Source organism: Schistocerca cancellata, chromosome 4 (genome assembly GCF_023864275.1).
Source record: "Schistocerca cancellata isolate TAMUIC-IGC-003103 chromosome 4, iqSchCanc2.1, whole genome shotgun sequence".
Classification (NCBI taxonomy): domain Eukaryota; kingdom Metazoa; phylum Arthropoda; class Insecta; order Orthoptera; family Acrididae; genus Schistocerca; species Schistocerca cancellata.
The window spans coordinates 839,488,585-839,512,917 of NC_064629.1; the positions used below are offsets into that span (position 1 = coordinate 839,488,585).

Sequence of the window (24,333 nt, forward strand, 5' to 3'; positions counted from 1 at the left end):
GGAACTTGAACGCAAAACATCTGCCAAGGCTCCAGTACTTTTGGTTTATTAGTTAATTTTTTTGTTCTCTATTGTTTTAAGAGTTATTTACAAAAAATAAATTTTTCAAAGGGCCGTACCATTTAAAAAATTAAGATAAAACGAAAATACTTTATTTCGTGACACTTATGGTATAGAGGTTTAATAAATATTTTTTTCAGAGAAATTCATGACCACAAATTGAAATGACCTGTATGATCTGAGATGAAATCACCCAGTATACCATTTCGCCTCCTTCTTCTTCGGAATTCTATAGTGCTTTAAAAATACACTTAGCAGACCTGTAGGTGGTCAGGAATTACACAATTACTATTTTATAAATTCTCGCCGAAATATACAATTAAAACTATCATTTTATACAGCACCAATTCCAATCGCAATGTCAAATTCCCGATTGATCATTTTTTTTGTTTCGAAAAGTGGTATTGCGAGCACACTCCAGTCAATCCCTTGCTCTGTATCCTGCAAAATGGTTGAAGGCCATAGGGTAACTGAGCTGAAATTTGAAACTCTCACTACCACTTTCAGCTACCTCCAATGTAATGGATTTCCCGACAAACGACGTAAATGTGCTTGTATCCACCAGTAGGAGACAAGGAAAACCCAGAAGGGGAAGGAGTAGGGTTTGAAAACCAGGTAAATATAGGATGGAGTCCCAGATAGCCCCAGAATTTCCCACCAAATATACCAGTCCTAGTATCTAGCAATAGGAAGCGAGGAAAAACTGTTCCACACAGAGGGATTTAATTAATTAGTCAATCAATTCAACTGAGTGGGTTAGTGCAAATTGACTATTTCCAAGACATCCATGGTCAGTATTTTGGGGAGGTCTGGAGATTTACCAGGTATTTGCTACTTTGTTCGGGACAAAAGAGGGGTTAGTGTAGTTGTTGATGGCACTTGACACATACTCGCTGGTCAGGAAGTATCCACTTGAGAGAGAAAGAGAGAGAGAGAGAGAGAGAGAGAGAGAGAGAGAGAGAGAGAGCATGTGTTTCGACAGCAATTCACCACTTTCCCAGGTATTAATATCAAAGAGTTGCCGCCACCTGCTTCTTTGTCTAACAGGAAGTAACCGAAGGGGAGAGAGGGGAGGAGAGCAGAGGATTGGAGGGAGGAGGGGTGTAGAGATTGCTTCTCCCAGCATCCTCTGCTCGCGGTATCGTGAACTGAATCAGTCAGTATCTGCACAGCAGGACGAGCACGCAAAACACGTGCTTCCACTGACCTGGTGTGAAACGTGTGTGTTTTAGAGCCAACATCTGGTATCACGCATTCTTCTGCAGGTGACCGGCACCTCCCAGTCTAGCGCTCGTGACTCAAGGGTTTCCAGTGGCCCAGCACATGTAGTGTGGTTTGGCATGTGTGTAGACACGAACAGGAGGTTTTTTGCCTGATATGTTTAGCACTTATGTAACAGTGTAATTATGTGCTGCGAGTGTCTTTTGTTGTTTTATATTTCATGATGGTATTCATTGCATGATCAGAAAGAAGTGATCTATTTAAATATTTAATGTATTTTACAAAAACGATATTTGCCAAAAGCAAATAAACAGCCAAATAAAGAGATCCAACCCCTGCAAAGTCATATTGAAATAGAATTTTGTAAATAAACAGTATATTATTGTGCCCTGTGCAATTTAACTGAGTTTCCTGCCATAGGTTCCTTCCAGTCCACTAGCGCAGCACAGACTGAGCGACTTTCCCCTCCAATTTTTTTCTGGAAGGGATGCGAGGAACAGGGCGAGGTTTGTGGAAGGGTTGGGATGCCCTTTGGTGGTGGCATTGTGCACTAGCTCAGTTAATCCTGCGCACACGAAAATTTTCTAACAAGACAACACCTCCAATTTGCTGTACAGTAATTACATAATCAGAACCTTAAGTTACTGGGAATGAATTTCTCTAGCCAAATAAAGTCGGATCATTCCTCTCCAGCACAGACTGAGTCTTTTCCCGCCAATTTCCTGGTGGAGGAAGGGTGTGGAGAAGTGTGGGAGGGGAGGGGAGGGCTGGGGGATTTCCTAGGAGAGGGAAAACTGGCTCAGAAATGAGCGAGTGTCCCATTTCCCAGAGGGGTTGCAGAACAGGGGGGGATTGGGATAGGGTGGTGGATTTCTCAGAAGGATGGATTATCTCCAGAAGGTGATATGCCATGTAGCAAGATAGTAGGGTAAGGCCATAAATCAATCAGCCCTCACAGTTTAATTAATTTGAATATTAATTTTATATCAAAAGTGCATCAGAACCCCCTTGACCCTACTACATGTAAATGGGCAGAACTTTAAATTCTCGCTGGATGATGATGATGTCTGGTTTGTGGGTCGCTCAACTGAATGGTTGTCAGCACTCGTACGAAGTCCCAAGTTTTACACAGTCCAATTTTTACAAAGTCTACTTTAGACTCTGTCGCGAAAGATGATGATGATGATTAAATGATGAGGATAACACTAGACCATGAGATGTTGACTGTCTCGTGGGAAAATCAAAAAATTGCCCTACTGCGCTAGTGTATTTTCTATGGAGGTAAGCCGGCTATTTGTGGCCGAGCGGTTCTAGGCGCTTCAGTCTGGAACCGAGCGACTGCTACGGTCGCAGGTTCGAATCCTGCCTCGTGCATGGATGTGTGTGATGTGCTTAGGTTAGTTAGGTTTAAGTAGTTCTAAGTTCTAGCTGTTAAGTGCCATAGTGCTCAGAGCCATTTGAGCCATTATGGAGGCAAGTCAAATGCCCATTGTATAAAATGATGAGAACTCAAACTTTGGTGGGAATTTCAGAAACTAGCTCTACTGCACTGGTGTGTTTCCTGTGTGAATAGGACTGTTGTGCTATATGTAAAAAAAAAATGTTTGGCTGTTTGTGAATTCCTAAGGGACCAAACCGCTGAGGTCATCAGTCCCTAGACTTACACACTACTTAAACTAACTTAAACAAACTTACGCTAAGAAGAACACACACATCCTTGCCTGAGGAAGGACTTGAACCTCAGGCGGGATGAGTCGTGGAATCTGTGACACGGCGCCTCTAACTGTGCGGCCACTCCGTGTGGCTCCTATGTATAAATTGGAGGGAAATTCAAAATGGTGCATTGTCATGCTGGTTGACATATAATACTGCGACAGAGTCAATGACGTCACAGTCTGAGACTTGGAGGAGGAGCAGCAGCCTAGCTATGCCATCAGAATCAAAGATTGCTAGCCAGGAATACAAGATGGCGATAGAACATCATGACCAGGACATACTGTCGCAGGTCTATGACGTCACAATCCATCTCAGAAATGTCGAGCTATTTATAATAGTATACAATTCCGGCATACTGATCCAGAGTTTAGGCCATGGAATACGTTCTATAATATTAGAATCCATTTTGTGGTATACTAGCACTGCGACGTCTGAGACCAAGGACGTTTGCACACGTCCAGGCCTCTATGATGATCTACTTAACTCGTTTTATCACGCTGCTATTCATTCAAAGGTTTATGGTCACTGCTTCTGCTAACTCTAAGTTTGGACCTCTCGACTTGAACCTCTATTTTAACAAACACTGAGAAAGGAAGGGAGGAAGCGGAAGTCTCTCCACCTCTGCACCCCGCCACGCACTCCACCGCTGACTTACCTATCACACGACGGATTCCTGCTGGAAGCTGGAGCCGCTTGGCATTGCGCGGGCCGCAGCCGACCACTGTCCATCAACTTGCCGCACCAAATTCCCCACGTGTTGCTCTGACGATCAAGACTCAGCTGCATAGTATCCTTCCACCAAAACCTCACGGCCCAGTGATTCACATTCCACCTACAATATGCTGGCACTACACCTATTGTCCGCTACGTGGACCAGACCTGTCGGGCTGTTTACAACAGTGTGGAATTCTGGCATACTGGCCCAGACTTGAGATACTGGCGCAGCTCTGCTATGGCATCAGAATCCGAGATGCGTGAGGTGCAGTACACGATGGAGATCGAAACTGGCGACCAGGGCATACTGGAAAAAGGCTCTATGTCATCAGAATCTGAGTTCAGGAATACTGGCCTTGGCTCTATAACGTTAGACAAAGAAAGTTTGTGCAGGTCCAAGCCTGTCTGCTAGATGAAGGATGTCCTACTCGACATGTTTTCCCAAGCCACTATTCACTCAGTGGTGTATGGTCACTGCATACTGCTTCTCCCAACTCTGTTTGAATCTTTCCATTAGCGTCTTTATTTAAAGAACGCCGGGAGAAAGGACACTCGTGCAGCCACCCCGACTTAACCCCCCTAAGTTAAAGTTCATACTGTATGCTGTGTCGTAGGAACATTTGCACCTTTATTAAAACAAACGCCACACAGGGGAGATTCACTTCCATGCGCATCCCGAAGCTTAGCGCCGCTGTATCGCTGTCAGTTGGCCGGTGAGCCAGGCACCGCTGTTGGCAACTTCTGACTCCCGCATCCTGCAGCGTGCATGATGCACCGCCATGGCGAGCACGCTTCCACTTACGAGTCAAGAGCAGCCGGTGGTGCGGCATACAGTGAGGAATGTCATACACTGAGGAATGCGACGTGCCTCGCCCCTAGCGCCCGATACAAGTCCAGCCACAGTCAACGGACTCTGTAAGACGACACAGTTCTCAGATATAGTCAATCCTAATTTTGGAATAGGACCGCACCTGTTGTGTTAAGGGATGGCGGTGGAACAGTTCTGACATTCCGTAGTAGGAGTAGACTACACGGTCCTGCAAACTGACTGCTTGGAGCTCTCCGTGCTCCGCTTGACGTCACGCACTTCCACGCTGCTGACGTTTCTGACAAAAAAAAAAAGTTGTTCAAATGGCTCTGAGCACTATGGGACTTAACATCTGAGGTCATCAGTCCCCTAGAACTAAGAACTACTTAAACATAACTAAGCTGACACCACACATATCCATGCCTGAGGTAGGATTCGAACCTGCCACCGTAGCAGCAGTGTGGTTCCGGACTGAAGCGTGTAGAACCGCTCGGCCACAACGGCCGGCGACGTTTCTGACAGCAACCGCCCACTTTATCCTGCACGAGACGGGTCTGGAGCATCTGCCGCCTCGGCATGCAGTCTGAATGACAGGATATGCTCTCCTATTGTGCTATAGGGGGCTGTGAGAACCACCACAGTCGGCGCGATCTATAATAGGCGGAAATCCGTTTGCAGCACCTGACATACATCCACCTAGCAAGATCTCCAAACACAATGCTTGCAGCTTTTCACAGGATGAAAAAATGGTTGAAATGGCTCTGAGTACTATGGAACTTAAAATCTGAGGTCATCAGTCCCCTAGAACTTAGAACTACTTAAACCTAACTAACCTAAGGACATCACACAAATCCATGCCCGAGGCAGGATTCGAACCTGCGACCGTAGCGGTCGCGCGGTTTCAGACTGACGTGCCTAGAACCGCTCGGCCTCACCGGCCGGCTGACAGGATGAAAATACTAGGATAAGGTACCTCAATTCAATCCTCTTAAGGGAGAAGTGCTTTGTTTGGCGGGGTAATTTAAATAACACAGTTTCTTTTGGGTACACTAAATATATTTTACGCTATCAGCCAGCATCCACACAAATACAAAAATCTCTTCTTAAAATGAGTTTTCAACCTTTTTCAGTTCTGTACCTTTAGTACATTTAAGGCGACTGGTTTCCTGATCCGTGTCCCCTGTAGCCTATTTTGTACTTAGAACACGAAGTCAGTGACGATATAATAAATCCATGACACAGTAAAAATAACAAACGCTAAACGTAACGTTACTTCCATAGTTACACGTAACTAGTTTACGCATGGGAAACAAAATACAAATTTTTAACAAATTAATTTGCTTGAATTGACTTATCGAAAATCAGTTGGTTTGCCACAGGTATCAAAGAAACATTTCTAAATTTTACTTTCCATGCCAGCCCATATGTCATGTATCTTGTCCTTACATTCCATACACTGAACCATGTATTCCTCTCAATCTGCCTTACACAGTTGACAGCTATTCACTCTGTCTTATATTTTTTTATTCTTCCTAAAATTTTCATACATCTGTATCTTTTTACAGGTTTTTGTACTGGTTCCTTCCTTTCATTTGCCTTTTCTTCGGCTTCCATTTCCTTTCTGTCAGGACTTGATGTTAATTCCACTGGCGGTATATGTCGTTTCGTAGTTTTCTTGATAACTTTTATTATACACGGAATAGGAAATAAAATATTCAAGTACGACTTTATTGGTTCACTGTTAATTTCGGCAACTGTTGCAGTTTTAGTTTTAGGTCCACATTCTTGACACACTGCAGAAGGTCCACACTGAAAATTGAATGGGTTGCCACATTAGGCAGCCTTACAGATTTTCGCGTTGTTGCTTCAGTTCCATCAGCCAATCCTTGGTATGATTGATCAACAATATGTACAGTCGTGCTCAAAAGTATCCGAAAGAACTGAATTGCATTTCGCCTGATTCGCTTGCAACCCGCATAACGCAGCTGTCTAGCAGGTCCTCTAATCGCTCCTCGGTACAGTCGTTTGACTATTGAAAATGGTTCCAACAAGTCACCACTAGAAAACACTGCTCTGTATCGCAATAACTCAAGATCTAAAATAATATCACGATACTACAAATATGAGGGAACGCCTTATCACAGATAAGACTGTCCTTAAGGCTTGTAAGCTTGAAATGTTACCACTCACATTATTACATCAGATAGGTAATGCACGTAGCAAGTTCGCCATATTCACCATTTACTCTTCAAAGTAACATACCGTACTTATTATTTAACACAAAAGAACATTAAAAATTTAAGTTATTCACGAGCATCTAGTTGAGAATATGTATGAACTTCAAATGACACGACGAACCGTCTCGTTGTGCATATGGATCCAAACCCAGATCATGCACACTAAGATTTCGTGACTGATGGAAACTAACAGTCATTCCTAACTAGGCATACAGAGTGTGATATTCCTCGATTTTAGACAGTATCAGTTGGCAAATATCAACTTTAAATTACATAACGTAAACATTTTTAATGGACGCAAATTCCTACCCAGTATCTATTGTCCCTGTTAACGAACTACGAGAGATGTTAAATATCACTTCTTCACGAGTAACTTATTTGAAATGCCATGAGGTAAAGCTTTGTGTTGGACAGGGATTCGAACCCAGAACCTAATCGAATTATTATCGAATCAAAACCAACTGTGACATATCGGATTTTCTCGGTAATAGCAAGACGTTTTTACTGTAATGACGAGACGAAACATTAATTTTTTTCTTCCCAGGACTCCGACCCGGCACCTATTGCTGTTATATTCTAGAGAAAACGAATGTTCAATATGGGTTTGTTACACCAGCAGCGACATGTGAGCATGTTTGAACAAGAAATAATATGATGAAGAGTTCAGTGCGGACTGGTAATCGAACCCCACACATACCGTTGTTGACTGTCAACAAAGAGACGTCAGCTACCGAATTTTTCTCCAGCTGCAGCTCAGAATAACATCACTGAAATAAAATAACGTAAGTGCCACCTACACAGAACTGCCAACAGTGTAGGATGCAGAAATTTAAATAGGAAGTGTTCCTTTCCACTTGAGCTACTCTGTTGCACTATCTGTTTGTTGAAAATGTCGTGCAGTACAAAAAAAAAAAAAAAGCTGTAACTGTCTGTCTCTCAGAAGTCTAGATCTGGCCATATGCATTATCTCACAGCACTGTGGCAAAAATGGTTCAAATGGCTCTGAGCACTATGGGACTCAACTGCTGAGGTCATTAGTCCCCTAGAACTTAGAACTAGTTAAACCGAACTAACCTAAGGACATCACAAACATCCATGCCCGAGGCAGGATTCGAACCTGCGACCGTAGCGGTCTTGCGGTTCCAGACTGCAGCGCCTTTAACCGCACGGCCACTTCGGCCGGCTCACAGCACTGTGGAATGTGGATGTTCTGGGGGGATTGTTGTTGACATCTGGAGGTGCTGTAGCTACACGTCAGCTTGTAGCGTAACGGTAAGCGTCGTGCACCACAGATAAGACATCGCGAGTTCGAGTACATGCACTGCTTCATTTTTTAAACCTGCTCTCTGATGAAGTTATCAATTTAATGGAACTTTGAGCATAATTCCCTTCACTTCACAACCCAAAATAGGCCCATGAGGAAAAAGGACTAGCTTCTGCGACATTTTGTTCTTTCCATGTTCAATAGAAGGCCAGGCAGCAGATGCATCTCGAAACTTTTGTAATACGTATGGGGAGAGCGCATCGTGCCAGAATACGTCAGAAAAGTATTTGCTACATTAGCTGTCGTGTGGTAGTGCATTTTATTCTTCTTCAAACATTGTTTGACAGCTGTAACTCAGAACAAGTTTTATACATGCATGTAATCAATAAACTGCATGTGCATTGTCAGACTGTTTATAGATAACATCAGAGAATTCGCATATAACGTTGATGATTAATTCCTCTCCCATGTTTAATATTGTTTGACAACACTAAAATAAACCTTACGAAAATTGTGGACTGTATTATAAGAAATGAAATAAAACTATCCAAGATAACCTTACGACGAAAGTCTGTTTTAATAAAACTGAGTATATGTACACAAGCGTACATCTATCGGCACGAATTAGTAAAATATTCGTCACTTAGATTACGATTGGGTCTGTGTTTAATTGGTATGCTGTGTCATACTCAAGAGGTATGCAAATGTGGCATTTCATAAATAACTTTATGTATTCCTAGAAACCCAAAATTTGCTTGTCAGCAGCGGAAAGAGGCGTTACCTGTTGTGCAGCATTGTAAGTTTTTCACCATTGCACTACGAGCCAAAAGTATTTCCTTGCGATTTCCTTATCGATGTTTCATCTGACTGCTTGAAGATCTTCCAAAGAAGGGATAAAAACGTTACAGTCAGCGAGACTGGAACTGCGAACCATAACAAAGCTTTTTCACAGGTCAGCACGTTACCACACAGCTCGCGAAGAGTGATGTGTCTTGGTTTCCTCTTATGAGGCCCATAGTGCCTACAAATCGTAAACCACTATTTAAAGGACGAGATTATTTGTGATTTCCACGTGCAACGACTTTCCTGGGTTGAAAACCTTAAATTTACAATCTTTTGGTACACCTGAAGCGATAATAACTCAGTTTATTCAATGGAAATGACAGGAAAAATCAAGTGAACTTCGAGGCTTAATTCCGTGCACACCAGGAAGTAACTCGTCGATCACAGAGTTGTCAAACATACCTTGCCTTGTTGCCATATATCAGTTACAGGACCAGCAGGAAGAAGACGAAGCGATGTGTTCCTACAGCGGGCTGCGAACTGACCATAGCTGACATCTCAAAGACGTGGCTGCCATGGCCTGGAATGCGAATGCGTCTGATTCGCATTTCTGTAACTAGGTTTAGGGACTGGAGCGTAGCTACTAATAATACTCAGATCTGACTGCAAATTAATCATCATAAATCAGTATCTCTCATAGTTGTTTTAATATTTCTTTTGTAAGTGTACTCAAAATAAAGAAACTCATACATGGACGTTTTCTTGCCTCGCCGATAGTCGAGAACTACAAACAAATAAAAATAAAAAATAAAATATTGTGTGTGCGAGTGTGTGAGAGAGAGGAAAGAGAGATAAAAACAAAAAGAATGTGAGAGAGAGTAAAAAATCGTTGTAAAGAAATTGAATCATGGTATGTAAAGAAATCTTTCATTAAAATGACATATTCCACATCATTACGAGATGTCATATTCATGATCTATGGAACAAGTATTAATCTAATCAAATCTAATATAATATAATCTCATCATATTGCTGACTAGCCATGAAGAGTCATGAATTACCGAAATTTTCGGCAATATCAGTAAACAAATCTAAACTTGAAAATAAAAGACGACAGTTTTTGTAATAAACTGGGACTTCTATCAAGACCCTTTCGTGTCTGTTAACTAACGAAAGATGTCTGGTATACCTCCATTCAGAAGTAACAAAGTGTGCATGCATTTAAAGGTGAAGCGCATGTTGTGAAGCTCTGTGACAGTGATACGAACGAAATATGTAATCGGATTGTTAACTAAGTAAAATCAAAAGTTACGTATTGGTTTTCCTTACCAGCTGCTAGGTGTTTGAATCTAAAATAAGGATACAAATATTTGTACCTCAGCGTCAATCGAACCGCACTCCTACCTTCCTTCTTTATCATCCACGAATATAGCTTAAGTATCAATTGCTTACTCATCAACAATAAGATGTGTGCGTGTTTGACCAGAAATAACGACACCTATTGCGATTGTTTGAGACACATCAACAGACATTAAAAATGCACGTTAATTTTCACCAGCAAGCCGGTGTGCACGTGATATGGCTTGGAATGAAATTATGAATATTTTTGTACTGGATCAGGATTCGGATCCACATACTTACCTTTGGAGGAGACCTAAAGAAGATTGCAGTCTTGGGAAAAGGAACGAAATGATTAAAGCATACTTTTCCGAGAGAGATTCAGATTCTCGAAAGAGGAGATACCAATTCGAATCTCAGTCCAGCACAAAATTTTTCAACGTCTCTATTTCAATCAAGTACAAGTAAAATAAGAGCATTGTTCCTTTAAATGGCTATCGGTTCATCAAATAAAATAAAAATTTCTAATGTAAGTAAGTTTACTGGGGACAGTATTTCTGTTTACCATCACTTCCGCCTACGTCATTTCCCAACGTAAACCGGCTCTGCCCACTCGATAATGAAGGAACGTGATGTTTCATAAATACACTGTAACAGTAATTTCTGTGTGTATACAATGCATATGGATTGTAGAATTTAGTGGTGCTGTCTCTTCCACTTCTGTATACAATATGCCTGACCTTAATGGGCCCTTAATCATTAGAGGCCCTGGGCAGTGCAACATCTTGCTGACTACAGTAATGTGCGTATACTGACAACCACACTGTTCGTTTTACCTGATTGTGTAATCATTTAAATAAAACAACATGACCTTCCAGTGGGAGACATTTCGTCCCCCTTTTCCTACTGTGAAATCTGTCAGTAAGCCCTTTGACTTCGAACAAGCGAAATGCGGCAGAGTACGGCCGGTAAACTATTCACGAACCACATTTAGTGCCGTTAAGACGATTTCTTTACACATTGTCGTAGCTGAAGGAATTTAGTTTCTTCTTAAATCGTTTTACGCAGCAACGTTCACAGATATCTCAAACAGGAAAAGCTCTTTATCCAGATACGAAGGTTGTATAAACAAACTTCCCACAGTTTGTGTCAGAATGATCTTTTCGTCTGATAACAGTGCGTAATTATTTTGTCTCAGAGGTATCACAACTAGTGTTTCTGTTGCTGTGGGAATGATTGGTTGAAAACGAGTTTAACACCAATGGGTACAGTGCTGCCAAATATTCAAAATGATTATCAACCTAAATCTGAGTTCATCCACAAACTGAGGAGTATTTATAATATTGAAGCTAGACTGTGTATCCTTGTCTTCTTTGAGTGGGCATTGGAAGGTGTTTACACACATGTGTACAATGCTGTGAATACTTCGAACGCTATAGTTAACGTTGCTCTATAAACTAATACTGATTTTTTAATTCTTCTGGATCTTCAGAGTGCAATATGTGTTGTAGGTACAGTATTAGAGAAAAAAATTGAACGCCGAGTCGTTCACGTAAGGTGGACAATACATTTGTGCTCGCCTCAGAATTCTATGTCCGGTAATATGCTCGATCTGGCAATATAGTAGACTGCGGCACTTCGGCACTTCCCGGAGGAAGTCTTGACTGCAGTCCGAGTTGGCTCTATATAAGACAAAAAATAGCCAGCGTCAGCAGAAATACGGCCATCGCCGTTACGCCAGTTGAATTTTGAAACCCTGACTATTTACCTTACCCTAAAACAAAACGGAACACAATCAGCTGGTTGGATGACCAAACGATGCATTACATCTTAACAAAAGAAGAAATCAATGGGGAGGACTTCTGGGTATACCTTTTAACTGAGCACCACAAGTTGATGTGTACTAAAAAATACAAAGAAAATTACGCAAATTTTTTAACTAAAACAATACTGTAACCAATAGAAGCGCGTAATGTATACTATCCAATCCAAGCATTTAGTATATTAGACGAATAATTTTTTGTTAACGTTTGCACTTCATGTAGCAGGAGGATTTCCAACAGCAAGTAATCAGAGAGGAACATCAGCATAGACCAGTTAAGCCTACGTGTACATATTACTTTGTTTTGAAGGAAGCATACAACCCAGTGATGAAACTGGTATATAACCTTTATTTAGTATCTTTCATTCTTTCCTTTTCACAAGAAGACATATTTATGTTTATTATGTGTAAAATCAAGCAGAAGAAACCTACTTTACTTCATTACCTTTCTGAAGAAGAAAATTTTACATAACAGCAAAAATGAACTTGCTTCTTTCCGTTTTTTAACACACGGAGAAAGAAATTTATAGATGCAGATACGTTTCCATAACAATTATGTGAATGCCTTCTCAATGGAATTTACGTTTGCTTTTGTTCAAGCCATGTTGCAAACAAAGGCAACAGAAGGGGCATACTTAGTTTGCCATTCAGAAGAGGAGCGTTTCCATATCATCAAAAACGTACTTCACTCTTGACTACAACCATAGCCTTGAGGTAAAATACGAGACTAGCTAAAACGACATCTGGCAACCGAAATCACACGTCAACAAAACGTTTATAGCCCCTTTCCTCATGGTGCTGAAGCTATGACTGTAATTCAAGTGAATCTACAATATGTTTCACTTTGTCACATTGATAATAAAAGTTTGGTCCAACAGTATTTTAGCGAGAGATTTGATGGGTGACTATCTGCCTCTGAACACCACATGTGTCTGAGTTCTCTGGGACCCGTTTGCTGCCAGCTGGCGGGGGCTGAGGCACTACACTGCCTCGCCTTCTGCTGACAATGTCTGCTCCACTCCTAACTCTCGACATTGTAAAATGCTTTAATGTTTTTGAGTGGTGACCCATAAAATCTCTCTACGATTTGTGTTTCATACTCGAGAGCAACGGAGGCACAAAACCATTTTTATTTGATGAGTATTTTATTACACTAGTATGCAATACATCAATGTGGCACAGAATTAATTTCATTGTTTCTTATCCAGTGGGCTAAAATTAAAGTGTCACATCCTCTTCTTTTTCCTTTCACAGGAGATTCTTCAAATAATTTATTTTTGCCATGGATTCATATGTGTTAGTCAAGGCACAGAGAGTAAATGCAATGTAATGTGTTTGGTTTCTTTCCTTGATCCCTATGGTAAATGGATGCGATACATTGTGTCAATACCTTTCAGAAGCAGCTCTATAGCTACTGAAGCAAATTGTTTGTTTTGAGTGCCATACATTAATGAATGGAGAAGTGAACGCTGTTCAAAAGTCATATTTATAATATTCAGTTGGATTTAAGGCGACAAAATTGCCCATATTTGAAACTACCCAGAGAAAAAGTAAGTTGCTACAGCCGCTGTTAGCAAATGCCTGCGAAGGGTTCAAATTTGCTAGCGTGGAAGTTTAGCATAGAGGCCCTGTAGTAGTCAAGAGGTTTATTCCCTTCATACTTATCACCCTGGCATGTGAGTCTTATGTCAAGAACAATACTGAAATTCGTATCGTTGATGGTCGATTCGAATTACTTCAGAGATGCTTGTATTGTGAAGCAGCTTGGTAGTCAGAAAGCAGAGATCTATGACCATTAACACAACTTACTGAGTCGAGCTACCAAGAGGGTTTGATGTGTAAAGGTTTTCTTCCGATTTCGTTACAGATTTTTTCTAGAAATTCGCAGCTCCATAAAATAAATCAGAAAAAAAAGCTCGCACATGCTGTCCCCTACCACGGTTAGAACTGATGACTCATTGAGCCGTTGCGACACGAGACACAGGCGGTACCACGGGGCTACGGACACACTGCTGCCAGCACCCCCCTCTCATCATGATATTGGTTGCTCAGCCGCATAATGCATCGTGAACGATAATAAAAGTTGTCACTTATGTGAAAAATAGCATTTCTTTAGCCAAAAAATTGAATTTGCTGTCTCAGTGTCTTAGTTTACATGAGGATTATATTGCACGAGTCAATCAAATGGAAAGGGAATATGAAGTGAATTTAGCGAGTCAATTCAGTACCATATGCGAAAGTGATTGCACTGTCACAATGTTGCCAAATGTTTGTGACGATGTTGCCAATTCTCAGCTGTGCTAGGAACAGCTCTGTAGCGGTTTGTAGGAGAATCCCATTGTCGTGTCATAGGAAGATGCGGAGAGGAGTCGCGAGATTTGGTTAATATGCAGCGTTTTCTCCTACCTGTTGTGTCAGACATTCAGGTTTATAATAGTCCATCACGATTACAGTTTATCACAAAATATATACGAATAAAACACTTACCTTGTTGCTTTGTGGCAAAAGATTATTGCAGTACAATAAAAAGGCTTTGGAAATCAACGTTGCCCCCCTGTCACGAAAAGTAAGATAACAAACACTTTGCACCACGATGTCGATCACATCTATGTGCAGTCTTGTGATCATACAAGTAGAATTGCACGAGAAAGTAGAAAAATGTTGGTGTGAATGGAAGCCATAAGAAACACAGTTAACTAATTATTATGTGCCGCGTAATAATCAATTAATTTGAAAATTTAGATAGGAAGAAACTAAAAATTATGCCCATTAAGACAGAAACTAAAGTGAAGATGCGGGCACTGTGCAGATCTGCGCTTTTTTATCTTCAGATCTATGCAAATAATGTATACTAACCAGCGTATTCATTGCTTTCGTAATGTTTCCCTCTTGTTTAGTCTTCTAATGATGAACTGGAGCCATACCCATGAGTCTGATTGTTCCTTTGTATCCTTCCATCTACTATCTTTGTGTGTTATTGCTCCGTGTTCAAAAAGCAAAATGTTATCCCTGCTCCCACGAGGTGTTGGAACGAGGTCGCAAGAAGGCTAACGAATTATAATCAAAATACACTGAGACGCCAATTTGTCTGTCGTCATGGTGTTAAGTCGTCAGAATTAGTTGGGTATCATAGCCTTCATGGTAGTAAGAACAAATCAGTAATAAAGGATGTTTACAGCATTACAGACAATTGTTAACGATTAACAAAATATCCAAGAAAGGCTGAGTGTTTAATTGGCGCACTGGATAGTTGTTCTTACCACTTTGTTACTGAATTCTGTTCTGGTTGTTTGCAGAGAGAAAAGAAAGAACCCTGTAGCCATACATATCGCTAGTTCAACGAGGTATTACCCATCAACTATCCTTGCTTTACATCACGAGACGAATATGACGTCACCGAGCTAATATTTGAAATACGTTTCTGTTTTCTCCCTCTGACTCTCTCTCTTTTTCTTTTTATTTTTCGAGGAAAGCATCGAGAAGCGCCAGTTACAACTAAGTAGGCATATAATTTATTTACAGCTATTTTCATCATGATACATAATGCAAAAATACACTTTTTAAATGTATTATTGCGTAATTCCAGTTATTGACAGTCTCTTCGTGAGCTTGCTCGCATTCAGTGGGTGAAACCTATCACAGAGGCAAGCAAAACTCAAACCTTTCTTGCACCATGGCCAACACACAAACAAAATCTCGCTGCACTGACGTGTTGTCCGATATATTGCTCGGAAAATATATCTGATTCATGTTGCTAAATACAGCTCTATCAGATATCAATTTGGATGCGTACCAACTGTATAAAAGTATATCTAGAAATACACAGAAAGTCACATAGAGGTACTCAACTGAAACATAGCCATGACCAAGATTGTAACTGGGATCGACAGCATCGTCGTCTACCACCTTGGCAACTCGAACGGTGACAGTGCTCGTCCAGTTACTTACGTTTACTGGTATCAAAGCTACAGCATGAAAACACGAAAATGTTAATAACCCGAAGATCATTAACTTTGGAACCCATAGTAAAGTAAAGCAGTCATCAGCTGGAAGATTGGTATGAACGCTACAGTGCTTTAATAGGCACGGCCCTGTTGGAGGTGGTATGCCGTTGCTTTGCTCCGACCCCTGAGTCGACTTACCTAGCCAGTTAATAGGGGAACTTACAGTTTAACGTGGCTTTCGGACCACAATGCAACTCGTCATTTTTCACATCAGCAAACACTGCCCGAGGGGAAATAAGTGTAAAATGGCAGATAAAAATCGTGAAACTGACCAGGATTCGAACCCGAGGCCTTTGTATTAATAGTCTTGCTTTTGACCGCTTTTTTTACCATAATGCTTCAACTGCTTTTTTTAATTATTATTTTTCATTTTGTTCAGTATAGTTCGTTGCGTTTTATCTGTGCGGACGTCAAACGGCGTCTTTTCAAGTTGATCGTTAATTCCTTTACTCAATTTTTTTTTATTACAGAGAACAATCGGCCCTCTGACCCAGCACGCTGAGCTACCATGGAAGCGTGCATTCCGCCACCATGTAGCCACTGCTGTGGCTTCTGCCATGAAGTAAAATTAAGGATCTTTCATTCGTGCCTGTGTTGGCACTTGCATGTCCCTGCACCAAAGTAAAGAGAACTGAATTGAATGTAGTGCCTTCAAGTTGGCATAAACAGAAAAGGAGAAAAACTGAACAACATAAATGGTCTCTCTTTGATGCCTCAATCTTCATTGCCATTATGCGTCTGACGAGAAAAGACGTCCTCTTCATTTAAAAAAATCTTTATCTTGTTATGCAAATATTTGCAATTGAAATAGGATCCGTTTTCTTTTTGTTCACAGCATCTTAATCGCTGTAGAGAAGTTAAGCAGAAATTAAAAATTATGTGCTTTAAACAAAGTCTTCTTTCTATTAACACAGTAGACTCAGTACCGCGTCCAGTTCCCGTCCTCTTCTACAACTGCATTTAATCATCGGAGAAGAGAGGCAACAAGCTTTCTGATGAATCTGTCACTCTGTGACATCTCTTCCCACGAAGCGTGAACTGCTTCCGACAAGGCTGCCTTGGATGTTGGTGCAGGTCTTTTGCTTCTAATATTTTTTTCCATCTCTGCCCACACGTGCCCTATGGGATCGAGGTCAGCAACTTTTGGAGGCCAGTCCAACAGCTCAATATCTCCTTTCATTTGAAACCAGTGTCTTACACGATTACCTGAATGGATTGTGGGACAGTCATGTTGGAAAATGATTCTACCTCCGGAAACTCGCTGACGAACAGAAGGAAGCATGATTTCTTCCAGTATTTCACAGTAATAAGCACTACAAAGCGGACGCCAAAGTTCCCACAGCACGTCGCAACCATTTGCTGATATCCAGCCTCAAACTGTGACAGACGTCCGCCCACACCTTTGCCTCTGCTGGAAGTATTTACGGTCGTATCTCGTTATACGTGGCCGATACACATGGACAGAGCTACTTGGAGTAGTTGAAAATACTTTCTCGTCGGGAAATATAACTCGGTCCCAGTAAGAAAGCGGCTTCCTTCTGGAGGCCAGTGTGAAATTTAACTTGGCAGCCCTATGTTGCTCTTTCAGCATTTCCTTAACAGCTGATTTCCGTCCATACCTTCCTTCCTCGTTGAGCCGACGACGTATGGTCGACCTGCTCACTGTTCTGCAGAATGTTTTTAATTTCTCTGGTGCTCCTGAAAGGGTCCTCAACCCTGCAGCGGAGTATACTCTTGTCTTCATCATCTGAGACAGTCCGTGAGCGTCCAGACCAACGACGACGGTTTACGTGGCCTTCATCTTCAATTCTCTTCACCTACAGATGGATAGTGGATCTGCTGTATCCCAGAACGCGGGAAATGGCACTCATACAGTACCCGTCTTCATAAAGCGCTATGGTACGACCTTTATCAAACTCACTGAGCTGTGACATGTCACCTTGACAGAAGTAAGAACCAACTCACAAGGCACCAGGAAACGAAGGGCCACACAGGACACAGAGCACTCGCACGAGCACCGAAGTCAAATTCATTCCCGATTTCAAGCTGTCAATACTGTGACACACAGATTATATTCACGATTTCACTGGAACGTTTAGAGCAATATCATTAAGTCAATGCTGTTGCAGACGATCCATTTATAACACATAGGTGGGTCCAGTTTATGGGTATATCTGCCAAAATCACTGGTCTGAAATACGCAGCTGCAGATTTTACCACATATGTCTTAAAAAACAAGAGCTCGAACCATGATAGAACTATTTTTAAGGAGCTGTGTTAGATGACAATTTATATCTGTTTAACAAAATTCAGGTTAAACAGAAATACACTCCTGGAGATTGAAATAAGAACACCGTGAATTCATTGTCCCAGGAAGGGGAAACTTTATTGACACATTCCTGGGGTCAGATACATCACATGATCACACTGACAGAACCACAGGCACATAGAAACAGGCAACAGAGCATGCACAATGTCGGCACTAGTACAGTGTATATCCACCTTTCGCAGCAATGCAGGCTGCTATTCTCCCATGGAGACGATCGTAGAGATGCTGGATGTAGTCCTGTGGAACGGCTTGCCATGCCATTTCCACCTGGCGCCTCAGTTGGACCAGCGTTCGTGCTGGACGTGCAGACCGCGTGAGACGACGCTTCATCCAGTCCCAAACATGCTCAATGGGGGAGGAGATCTTGCTGGCCAGGGTAGTTGACTTACACCTTCTAGAGCACGTTGGGTGGCACGGGATACATGCGGACGTGCATTGTCCTGTTGGAACAGCAAGTTCCCTTGCCGGTCTAGGAATGGTAGAACGATGGGTTCGATAACGGTTTGGATGTACCGTGCACTATTCAGTGTCCCCTCGACGATCACCAGTGGTGTACGGCCAGTGTAGGAGATCGCTCCCCACACCATGATGCCGGGTGTTGGCCCTGTGTGCCTCGGTCGAATGCAGTCCTGATTGTGGCACTCACCTGCACGGCGCCAAACACGCATACGACCATCATTGGCACCAAGGCAGAAGCGACTCTCATCGCTGAAGACGACACGTCTCCATTCGTCCCTCCATTCACGCCTGTCGCGACACCACTGGAGGCGGGCTGCACGATGTTGGGGCGTGAGCGGAAGACGGCCTAACGGTGTGCGGGGCCGTAGCCCAGCTTCATGGAGACGGTTGCGAATGGTCCTCGCCGATACGCCAGGAGCAACAGTGTCCCTAATTTGCTGGGAAGTGGCGGTGCGGTCCCCTACGGCACTGCGTAGGATCCTACGGTCTTGGCGTGCATCCGTGCGTCGCTGCGGTCCGGTCCCAGGTCGACGGAAACGTGCACCTTCCGCCGACCACTGGCGACAACATCGATGTACTGTGGAGACCTCACGCCCCACGTGTTGAGCAATTCGGCGGTACGTCCACCCGGCCTCCCGCATGCCCACTATACGCCCTCGCTCAAAGTCCGTCAACTGCACATACGGTTCACGTCCACGCTGTCGCGGCATGCTACCAGTGTTAAAGACTGCGATGGAGCTCCGTATGCCACGGCAAACTGGCTGACACTGACGGCGGCGGTGCACAAATGCTGCGCAGCTAGCGCCATTCGACGGCCAACACCGCGGTTCCTGGTGTGTCCGCTGTGCCGTGCGTGTGATCATTGCTTCTACAGCCCTCTCGCAGTGTCCGGAGCAAGTATGGTGGGTCTGACACACCGGTGTCAATGTGTTCTTTTTTCCATTTCCAGGAGTGTATGTTTTAGTCGTAACTATTACTTCGAAGTAACGAACATGTTTTATTACGGAAAACTAAAGTAGACTGTGGCGTTTAGTGTATTCGAGGAATTACATACAGTGCTGTATGCCACTTAGAACGCTCGTTGTGGGGAGCAGGGGGAAACAGTCTCCACAAACTTCCGATTTGTAAAAAAGTCTCACAAGGAGAGAATCTGACATGGGGGATATCGATTTTGATCGAATATTGCATGGACGTTCTAGCTTTCTGCTCGATACTCACTAGCTTTTGAAAAAATCGATACCAAAGCTGAGGATGGACAATAATATTTTCAGTGCTGTACACCGAAAGAGCGTATACAAATAAAGCATTTTATTAGGACGTTATGGGTTCCAGCCGTTACGTGGTGGCAAAGTGGTAAAGAGCAGCAGTATGAACACAAAGGTCTCGGGTTTGATCCGTGGTCAGTCCCACGATTTTTGTCTGCCATTTTACACTTATTTCCCCTCGGGCAGTGTTTGTTGATGCGAAAAATGCCGAGTTGCATTGTGGTCCGAAAGTCACGGTAAACTGTAGGTTCCCCTATTAACTGGATAGGTAAGTCGACTCCAAGGTCGGAGGAAAGCAACGGCATACCACCTCCAACAGGACCAGGCCTATTAAAGCACAGTAGAGTTTAAACCAATCTTCCAACTGGTGACTGCTTTACTTTACTATGGGTTCTAAAGTTAATGATCTTCGGGTTATTAACATTTTTGTGTTTTCATGCTGTAGCTTTGATACCAGTAAACGTAAGTAACAGGCCGAGCACTGTCAACGTTCGAGTTGTCAAGCTGGTAGACGACGATGCTGTCGACCCCAGTTACAATCTTGGACATGGCTATGTTTCAGTCGAATACCTCTATGTGCCTTTCTGTGTATTTCAAGATATACTTTTATACACTTGATACGCATCCAAATTGATATCTGATAGAGCTGTATTTAACAACATGAATCAGATACGTCTTCCGTGCAATATATGGGACAACACGTCAGTGCAGTGAGATTTCGTTCGTGTGTTGCGCATGGTTCAAGAAATATTTGAGTTTTGCTTGCTTCTGTGATAGGTTTCACCCCAACGAATGCGAGCAAGCTCACGAGTAGGCTAGCCTGGAACCGCGCGACCGCTATGGTCGCAGGTTCGAATCCTACCTCGGGAATGGATGTGTGTGATGTCCTTAGGTTAGTTAGGTTTAATTAGTTCTAAGTTCTAGGGGACTGATGACGTCAGAAGTTAAGTCCCATAGTGCTCAGAACTATTTGAACCATTTGAACAAACTGTCCATAGTTGGAATTACGCAATAACACACTTAAAAGGTGTATTTTTTGCATTATGTATCCTGATGAAAATAACTGTAAATAGATTATATGCTTACTTAGTTGTAACTGGCGCTTCTCGATGCTTTCCTCGAAAAATAAAAAGAAAAAGAAAAAGAGAGGGAGACAGAGGGAGAAAACAGAAATGTGTTTCAAATATCAGCTCGGTGACGCCATATTAGTCTCGTGATGTAAAGCAAGGGCAGTTGATGGGTAACACCTCGTTGAACTAGCGATATGTATGGCTACAGGGTTCTTCCTTTTCTCTCTGCAAACAACCAGAACAGAATTCAGTAACAAAGTGGTAAGAACAACGATCCAGGGCGCCAATTAAACACTCAGTCTTTCTTGGATATTTTGTTAATCGTTAACAATTGTCTGCAATGCAGTAATCATCCTTGATTACTGATTTGTTATTACTACCACTGTTATTGATATTCGTCACTTCGCAACAACTTCTCTTCACGCATTGCTGCCGATGCATGTAACGAATGGATCAGGGTGAATGTAATGTGGGAAGTTTCGTCACAGAGAATATACACATTTATCTCAGCGTCTTGTGTTCAGGGTAATAGGAAAACCTCAGTACGAGAAGACGACAACGGGATACCGGTGACGCAGGCTATGATACCCAACTATTTCTGTCGACTTAACACCATGACGACAGACAAATTGGCGTCTCAGTGTATTCTGATTACAATTCGTTAGCCTTCTTGCGACCTAGTTCAAACACCTCGTGGGAGCAGGGATAACATTTTGCTTTTTGAACACGGAGCAATAACACACAAAGATAGTAGATGGAAGGATGCAAAGAAACAATCAGACTCATGGGTGTGGCTCCAGTTCATCATTAGAAGACTAAACAAGAGGGAAACATTACGAAAGCAATGAATACGCTGGTTAGTATACATTATTTGTATAGAAGATCTGAAGATGAAAAAGCGCAGATCTGCACAGTGCTCACACCTGCACTTTAGTTTCGGTCTTAATGCGCATAATTTGTAGTTTCTCCCCTTCTGAATTTTCAAATGAATTGATTATTACGTGGCAAAGAATAATTAGTTGACTGTGTTTGTTATAGCTTGCATACGCACCAACATTTTCCTACTTTCTTGTGCAATTATACTTGTATGATCACAAGACTGCACATAGATGTAACCGATAGCGTGGTGCAAAGTGTTTGTTATCTTACTTTTCGTGACAGGGGGGGAAAGCTGATTTCCAAAGACTTTTTATTGTACTCTAATAATCCTTCGTCACAAAGTAACAAGGTAAGTGTTTCGTTCGTATATTAAAATTACTACACCACGAAGATGACGTGCTATAGACGCGAAATTTAACCGACAGGAAGAAGATTCTGTGATATGCAAATGATTAGCTTTTCAGAGCATTCACACAAGGTTGGCGCCCGTGGCGACACCTACAATGTGCTGAAATGAAGAAAGTTTCCAACCGATTTCTCATACACAAACAGCAGTTGACCGGCGTTGCCTGGTGAAACTTTGTTGTGATGCCTCGTGTGAGGAGGAGAAATGCGTACCATCGTGTTTCCGACTTTGATAAAGGTCGGATTGTAGCCTATCGCGATTCCGGTTTATCGTATCGCGACATTGCTGCTCGCGTTGGTCGAGATCCAATGACTGTTAGCAAAATATGGAATCGCTGGGTTCAGGAGGGTAATACGGAACGCCGTGCTGGATTACAACGGCCTCGTATCACTAGCAGTCGAGATGACAGGCATCTTATCCGCATGGCTGTAACGGATCGTGCAGCCACGTCCCGATCCCTGAGTCAACAGATGGGGACGTTTGCAAGACAACAACCATTTGCACGAACAGTTCGAGGACGTTTGAAGCAGCATGGACTATCAGCTCGGAGACCATGGCTGCGGTTACCCTTGACGCTGCATCACAGACAGGAGCGCCTGCAGTGGTGTACTCAACGACGAACCTGGGTGCACGAATGGCAAAACGTCATTTTTCGGATGAATCCAGGTTCTGTTTACAGCATCATGATGGTGGCATCCGTGTTTGGCGACATCGCGGTGAACGCACGTTGGAAACGTGTATTCGTCATCGCCATACTGGCGTATCACTCGGCGTGATGGTATGGGGTGCCATTAGTTACACGTCTCGGTCACCTCTTGTTCCCATTGACGGCACTTTGATCAGTGGACGTTACATTTCAGATGTGTACGACCCGTGGCGCTACTGTTCATGCGATGCCTGCGAAACCCTACATTTCAGCTGGATAATACACGACTGCATGTTGCAGGTCTTGATGGGCCTTTCTGGATACAGAAAATGTTCGACTGTTGCCGTGGCCAGCACATTCTCCAGATCTCTCACCAATTGAAAACGTCTGGTCAATGGTGGCCGAGCAACTGGATCGTCACAATACGCCAGTCTCTACTCTTGATGAACTGTGGTGTCGTGTTGAAGCTGCATGGGCTGCTGTACCTGTACATGCCGGCCAAGGTCTTTTTGACTCAATGCACAGGCGTATCAAGGCCGTTATTAGAGCCAGAGGTGGTTGTTCTGGGTACTGATTTGTCAGGATCAATGCACCCAAATTGTGTGAAAATCTAAACACGTGTCACTTATAATATAATATATTCGTCCAATGGATACCCGTTTATCATATGCGTTTCTTCTAGGTGTAGCAGTTTTAATGGCCAGTAGTGTATTTTGTGGGAAACTGCAATCGTTTTGGACTATTATACACCTGAATGTTTGACACAACTGGTAGGAGAAAACGCTGCATATTAACGAAACCCCGCGCCACCTCTCCGTATCCTCCTATGATACGAGATTGGGATTCTCCTACATACCGCTACAGAGCTGTTCCTAGCACAGCTGAGAATTGGCAACATCGTCACAAACATTTGGCAACACTGTGACAGTGCAATCATTTTCACATATGGTACTGAATAGACTCGCTAAATTGACTTCATATTCCCTTTCCATTTGATTGACTTGTGCAATATAATCCTCATGTAAACTAACACTCAGACACCAAATTCAATTTTTTGGCTAAAGAAATGCTATTCTTCACATAAGTGACAACTTCTATTGTCGTTCACGGTGCGTTATGAGGCTGAGCAACCTATATCATGATGAGAGGGGGGTGCTGGCAGCAGTGTGTCCGTAGCCCCGTGGTAGCGCCTGTGTCTCGTGTCGCAACGGCTCAATGAGTCGTCAGTTCTAACTGTGGTTGGGGCCAGTATGTGCGAGCTTTTTTTCTGATTTATTTTATGGAGCTGCGTATTTCCAGAAAAAATCTGTAA

General features: G+C 42.7%; 1 long non-coding RNA gene across 1 annotated transcript in view; it reads left to right on the forward strand.

The window, feature by feature from the left end:
* LOC126184539 (uncharacterized) overlaps positions 1-24,333 on the forward strand; it is a 277,653-nt gene that overhangs the window by 217,383 nt on the left and 35,937 nt on the right. The window lies entirely within an intron of this gene.